The following is a 7500-nucleotide window of genomic DNA, read 5'->3' as shown; positions in this document are numbered from 1 at the left end:
CGGTTAAGAAAAATGAAAAAAGTCCCTCTAGTTAATGGAAGTCAGCAACAAAAAGCTGGATTTTTTCTAAGTGTGAAGGAGAGGGTCGCTTCCAGAAGGCCCACCTGCCTTGGATCGACACCCGGTTAAGAAACATGGAAAAAGTCCCTCTATTTGATGGAAGTCAGCAACAAAAAGCTGGATTTTTTCTAAGTGTCAAGGAGGGTGTCGCTTCCAGAAGGCCCACCCGCCTTGGATCGACACCCGGTTAAGAAACATGGAAAAAGTCCCTCTATTTGATGGAAGTCAGCAACAAAAAGCTGGATTTTTTCTAAGTGTCAAGGAGGGTGTCGCTTCCAGAAGGCCCACCCGCCTTGGATCGACACCCGGTTAAGAAACATGGAAAAAGTCCCTCTATTTGATGGAAGTCAGCAACAAAAAGCTGGATTTTTTCTAAGTGTCAAGGAGGGTGTCGCTTCCAGAAGGCCCACCCGCCTTGGATCGACACCCGGTTAAGAAACATGGAAAAAGTCCCTCTATTTGATGGAAGTCAGCAACAAAAAGCTGGATTTTTTCTAAGTGTCAAGGAGGGTGTCGCTTCCAGAAGGCCCACCTGCCTTGGATCGACACCCGGTTAAGAAAAATGAAAAAAGTCCCTCTATTTAATGGAAGTCAGCAACAAAAAGCTGGATTTTTTCTAAGTGTGAAGGAGAGGGTCGCTTCCAGAAGGCCCACCTGCCTTGGATCGACACCCGGTTAAGAAACATGGAAAAAGTCCCTCTATTTGATGGAAGTCAGCAACAAAAAGCTGGATTTTTTCTAAGTGTCAAGGAGGGTGTCGCTTCCAGAAGGCCCACCCGCCTTGGATCGACACCCGGTTAAGAAACATGGAAAAAGTCCCTCTATTTGATGGAAGTCAGCAACAAAAAGCTGGATTTTTTCTAAGTGTCAAGGAGGGTGTCGCTTCCAGAAGGCCCGCCCGCCTTGGATCGACACCCGGCTAAGAAACATGAAAAAAGTCCCTCTATTTAATGGAAGTCAGAGGGAAAAAAAGCTGGAATTTTTCTAAGTGTCAAAGTCGGGATTTTTTCTAAGTGTCAACTTTTGGAGTACCAACCCTTCCAAAACAAAGTCGGGATTTTTTCTAAGTGTCAACTTTTGGAGTACCAACCCTTCCAAAATAAAGTCGGGATTTTTTCTAAGTGTCAACTTTTGGTGTACCAACACTTCCAAAATAAAGTGGGGATTTTTTCTAAGTGTCAACTTATATAGTCGGGATTTTTTCTAAGTGTCAACTTATAAAGTGGGGATTTTTTTCCAAGTGTCAACCTGTAAAGTGGGGATTTTTTTCCCAAGTGTCCACTTTTGGTTCACCATGCCTTCCAGAGTCAAAGAAGCCCCCGAGTGAGACCCAAAAAACCGGACCGAGTGATGTCATTTGGGGTCCTATTTTCAGTCATTTTGTGGGATTTCGGTGACGCCGAGGAGGGAAGCAGGTGTCAAGGGACAGGGGGGGTGCCTGTCCCTTTAAGAAGGCCGGCTTGCCGTGGATCTACACCCGGGTAGGGAATTCAAAACAGGTCCCTCTATTTGCTGGAAGTCAGCACAAAAAAGCTGGAAATATGACAGGGGAAAAAAAAAAAGAAGAAGCTGCAATGATGGCAGAGTGTCCATGTGCCTGTCCCTTTAAGAAGGCCGGCTTGCCGTGGATCTCCACCCGGGTGGGGAATTCCAAATAGGTCCCTCTATTTGCTGGAAGTGCCCCCCCAAAAAGCTGTCCATTTCCCCAAGTTTTTAAGGAGGGAAAAGCCACTTTAAGCCTAAAAAGGAAAGCGGGGATTTGGAGCCCTCCGGTGGACTTCCGCCGCCGCTGCACCCTTAGAAGAAAAAGCTGCACTTATGGCAGAGTGTCCATGTGCCTGTGCCTTTAGGAAGGCCGGCTTGCCGTGGTTCTGCACCAGGGTAGGGAATTCAAAATAGGTCCCTCTATCTGCTGGAAGTCAGCACAAAAAAAAGCTGGAAATATGACAGAGTGTCAACTTTTAGTGTAATAGACCTGCGAAAGTCAAAGTCGGGATTTTTTCTAAGTGTCCACTTTTGGTGTACCAACCTTTCCAAAATAAAGTGGGGATTTTTTCTAAGTGTCCACTTTTGGTGTACCAACCTTTCCAAAATAAAGTGGGGATTTTTTCTAAGTGTCAACTTATAAAGTCGGGATTTTTTCTAAGTGTCAACTTATAAAGTGGGGATTTTTTCTAAGTGTCAACTTATAAAGTCGGGATTTTTTCCAAGTGTCAACTTATAAAGTGGGGATTTTTTCCAAGTGTCAACTTATATAGTCGGGATTTTTTTTCAAAGTGTCAACTTGTAAAGTGGGGATTTTTTCCAAGTGTCTACTTTTGGTTCACCATGCCTTCCAGAGTCAAAGAAGCCCCCGAGTGAGACCCAAAGAACCGGACCGAGTGATGTCATTTGGGGTCCTATTTTCAGTCATTTTGTGGGATTTCGGTGACGCCGAGGAGGGAAGCAGGTGTCAAGGGACAGGGGGGTGCCTGTCCCTTTAAGAAGGCCGGCTTGCCGTGGATCTACACCCGGGTAGGGAATTCAAAACAGGTCCCTCTATTTGCTGGAAGTCAGCACGAAAAAAAGCTGGAAATATGACAGAGTGCCCCAAAAAAAAAAAGAAGCTGCAATGATGGCAGAGTGTCCATGTTGCTGTCCCTTTAGGAAGGCCGGCTCGCCGTGGATCTCCACCCGGGTGGGGAATTCCAAATAGGTCCCTCCATTTGCTGGAAGTGCCCCCCCAAAAAGCTGTCCATTTCCCCAAGTTTTTAAGGGAAACAAAAACCAGGGTTGGGGTTGGATGCATCACACTGTAAGTCTCGGCTGCAGCCAGAAGCAAGTATTAAAAAGATAGACATCAACCATCATTTAAAAAGGGGAAAACAAATCCATTCATCAATAAATCATATCCAAATTTAAAAAAAGAGGCAGCTCAAAAGAGAGGGTGTGTGTCCAGCAGAAAATAGGCATGATAAACAAAGAGGGCTGGGGTTTGGAGGAGGGCAAAATGTCCCGCAGCCGGCCGCCCGAGTTCCGGGATGCCCAGCACGTCCATAACGCACCCCGCAAAGTCAAACTGGAAGTGGAGGGGAAAAAAGCTGGGAAAGAAGTTAAATGTCCTCAAAGTGTTCCAAAATCAGTCCCACAAGTCCCGCAGCTGGCCACCCGAGTCCAGGGAAGCCCGGCACCTCCGTAACAAGGCCCGCAAAGTCACACTGCAAGTGGGGGAGAAAAGCTGGCAGAGTAGCCAAAAGTCCTCAAAGTGTTCAAAAATCAGTCCCCCACCAGCCCCGCAGCTGGCCACCCGAGTCCAGGGACGCCCGGCACAGCCGTAACGCACCCCGCAAAGTCAAACTGCAAGTGGGGGAGAAAAGCTGGGGGAAAATCCAAAAGTCCTCAACGTTTTCAAAATCCGCACCCGGGACTGAGTCCAGCAAGTCCCCCCGGTCCCAAAAATGCCATTTTTTTCAAAAAATACCCAAAAAATGCGGGGGCCGGATTTCGGAACCGGCGTACCGCTTTCGGCCCGCGTGCCCTAGATTGGAGACCGATGTCAAAAATGGACGCCGGTCGGGTATTTTTTTCCTTGGGGTCTATAGAGAGTAAATCCGGAGGAAAATTGGCCTTACGAGCAAAGGGAGGGATTTTAGGGGGCATAACGTCCAGCCGCGTGCCTCCCGGGTCCCGGGGAAGAGAAAGTCCAGAAAACTCATAAAATCATGCCCAGCATGGAGATCCACAAGTCCCGCCGCAGGCCCGAGGCTTCCCGGGTCCCGGGAATGACCAAAAGACACCCAGGAGTGGACCATCGAAAGTGGGAGGGAAATGGAGGGAAAGTCGGGAAAAAGGTCCAAAATGGGTTGAAAATCATATGATCCCACCCAGGGTAGAGTTCCACAAGTCCCGCAGCGAGCTGCACGAGCCGCAGGAACACCGGGAATGACCAAAAGGCACCCAGAAGTGAACCAGCGAAAGTGGGGGAAAAATGGAGGAAAAGGAGGAAAAAGTACCAAATTGTTTAAAAATCCTACCCAGGATGGAGTTCCACAAGTCCCGCAGCGAGCTGCACGAGCCGCAGGAACACCGGGAATGACCAAAAGGCACCCAGAAGTGAACCATCAAAAGTGGGGGACAATTTGAGAAAAAGTTGGAAAAAGGTCCGAAATTGATTAAAAATCCTACCCAGGATGGAGTTCCACAAGTCCCGCAGCGAGCTGCACGAGCCGCAGGAACACCGGGAATGACCAAAAGGCACCCAGAAGTGAACCATCAAAAGTGGGGGACAATTTGAGAAAAAGTTGGAAAAAGGTCCGAAATTGATTAAAAATCCTACCCAGGATGGAGTTCCAGAAGCCCCGCAGCGAGCTGCGCGAGCCGCAGGAACACCGGGAATGACCAAAAGGCACCCAGAAGTGAACCATCAAAAGTGGGGGACAATTTGAGAAAAAGTTGGAAAAAGGTCCGAAATTGATTAAAAATCCTACCCAGGATGGAGTTCCACAAGTCCCGCAGCGAGCTGCACGAGCCGCAGGAACACCGGGAATGACCAAAAGGCACCCAGAAGTGAACCATCAAAAGTGGGGGACAATTTGAGAAAAAGTTGGAAAAAGGTCCGAAATTGATTAAAAATCCTACCCAGGATGGAGTTCCACAAGCCCCGCAGCGAGCTGCACGAGCCGCAGGAACACCGGGAATGACCAAAAGGCACCCAGAAGTGAACCATCAAAAGTGGGGGACAATTTGAGAAAAAGTTGGAAAAAGGGCCGAAATTGATTAAAAATCCTACCCAGGATGGAGTTCCACAAGTCCCGCAGCGAGCTGCACGAGCCGCAGGAACACCGGGAATGACCAAAAGGCACCCAGAAGTGAACCATCAAAAGTGGGGGACAATTTGAGAAAAAGTTGGAAAAAGGGCCGAAATTGATTAAAAATCCTACCCAGGATGGAGTTCCAGAAGCCCCGCAGCGAGCTGCGCGAGCCGCAGGAACACCGGGAATGACCAAAAGGCACCCAGAAGTGAACCATCAAAAGTGGGGGACAATTTGAGAAAAAGTTGGAAAAAGGGCCGAAATTGTTTAAAAATCCTACCCAGGATGGAGTTCCAGAAGCCCCGCAGTGAGCTGCCCGAGCCGCAGGAACACCGGGAATGACCAAAAGATACCCAGGAGTGAACCAGCCAAAGTGGGGGACAATTTGAGAAAAAGTTGGAAAAAGGTCCGAAATTGTTTAAAAATCCTACCCAGGATGGAGTTCCAGAAGCCCCGCAGCGAGCTGCGCGAGCCGCAGGAACACCGGGAATGACCAAAAGGCACCCAGAAGTGAACCATCAAAAGTGGGGGACAATTTGAGAAAAAGTTGGAAAAAGGTCCGAAATTGTTTAAAAATCCTACCCAGGATGGAGTTCCAGAAGTCCCGCAGCGAGCTGCGCGAGCTCCGGGGCCCCCGGGAATGACCAAAAGATACCCAGGAGTGAACCAGCCCAAGTGGGGGACAAATGGAAGAAAAGCCGGGCCAAGTCCAAAAAAGTTGGATTTTTTGCCAAAGTGTCAACATGCGTGATTTTGTCAGAGTGTCCACTTTTGGGATTTTTTCAAAGTCCAACAACGAGAGAGGCCTGGCCTCCAGCCTGTCTAGCCTCTTCCATGAGACACTTAGAAAAAATCCCGTGCAAAAAAAGTGGATTTTTTCTAAGTCCAACAACGAGAGAGGCCTAACTTCCAGCCTCCTTAGCCTCTTTCTTCCGTGGAGCAAAAGTTGGATTTTTTGCCTAAGTGTCAACATGCGTGATTTTGTCAGAGTGTCCACTTTTGGGATTTTTTCTAAGTCCAACAACGAGAGAGGCCTGGCCTCCAGCCTGTTTAGCCTCTTCCATGTGACACTTAGAAAAAATCCCAGCCAAAAAAAGTGGATTTTTTCTAAGTCCAACAACGAGAGAGGCCTAAGTTCCAGCCTCCTTAGCCTCTTTCTTCCGTGGAGCAAAAGTTGGATTTTTTGCCTAAGTGTCAACATGCGTGATTTTGTCAGAGTGTCCACTTTTGGGATTTTTTCTAAGTCCAACAACGAGAGAGGCCTGGCCTCCAGCCTGTTTAGCCTCTTCCATGTGACACTTAGAAAAAATCCCAGCCAAAAAAAGTGGATTTTTTCTAAGTCCAACAACGAGAGAGGCCTAACTTCCAGCCTCCTTAGCCTCTTTCGTTCACATACTTAGAAAAAAATCCCAGCGCCAAGCCCAATGCATTTCAATGGGATTTATTTTTCGAGCCGGATTTTTTCTAAGTCCAACAACGAGAGAGGCTTGAGTTCTAGCCTACTTTAAGCCTCTTTCGATTTTCCCTGTTTTTACCAGGTCTACCAAAACACCCCCATCACGTTAGTAGGTGCGCCAGGCTTAGACAGGCCGAATTGGCAGGAAATGTGTCCGAGTCAAAGTGAGCTATTTTGGGACTCAAAAGTTGGATTTTCCCCCTCTTTTCGATGGTTCTTTTTTCGAATGGTTCTTCCAGGCTCTGAGGACAGGGGCTCACGCGGACATGCGTGGCCGCCTAGGGGGCGCTATCTCGGACACATTTAGGGACATGGACACCCTGGAAGAACAAACATAAAAATTTTTTCGACCTGATTTCAGACCAGCCTCTTTCTTAAGGACTTCCAGGACTCGAGCGACAGGGGCTCGGTCCTGAGTGCGCGCCCGGCCAGGGGGCGCTATCCCGGACACATTTCGGGACATTTAAACCATGGATGGACAAACATAAAAAATTTTTCGACCTGATTTCAGACAAGCCTCTTTCTTGAGGACTTCCAGGACTCGAGCGACAGGGGCTCGGTCCTGAGTGCGCGCCCGGCCAGGGGGCGCTATCCCGGACACATTTCGGGACATTTAAACCATGGATGGACAAACATAAAAATTGAAAGACCTGATTCGACCCAGCCTCTCGGGGCTTTTCCCAGGGCCGGAGCGACAGGGGCTCGGTCCTACGGCGTGCCCGCCTAGGGGGCGCTATGACGGACACACCAGGGGACACGGACACCCTGGGTGGACAAACATAAAAAAATTGAAAGACCTGATTCGACCCAGCCTCTCGGGGCTTTTCCCAGGGCCGGAGCGACAGGGGCTCGGTCCTACGGCGTGCCCGCCTAGGGGGCGCTATGACGGACACACCAGGGGACACGGACACCCTGGGTGGACAAACATAAAAAATTGAAAGACCTGATTCGACCCAGCCTCTCGGGGCTTTTCCCAGGGCCGGAGCGACAGGGGCTCGGCCCTACGGCGTGCCCGCCTAGGGGGCGCTATGACGGACACACCAGGGGACACGGACACCCTGGGTGGACAAACATAAAAAATGGAAAGACCTGATTCGACCCAGCCTCTCGGGGCTTTTCCCAGGGCCGGAGCGACAGGGGCTCGGCCCTACGGCGTGCCCGCCTAGGGGGCGCTATGACGGACACACCAGGGGA

Source organism: Nerophis ophidion, unplaced genomic scaffold (genome assembly GCF_033978795.1).
Source record: "Nerophis ophidion isolate RoL-2023_Sa unplaced genomic scaffold, RoL_Noph_v1.0 HiC_scaffold_90, whole genome shotgun sequence".
NCBI lineage: Eukaryota > Metazoa > Chordata > Actinopteri > Syngnathiformes > Syngnathidae > Nerophis > Nerophis ophidion.
The sequence above is the reverse complement of the archived record's forward strand: the minus strand, read 5'-3'. Positions refer to the sequence as shown.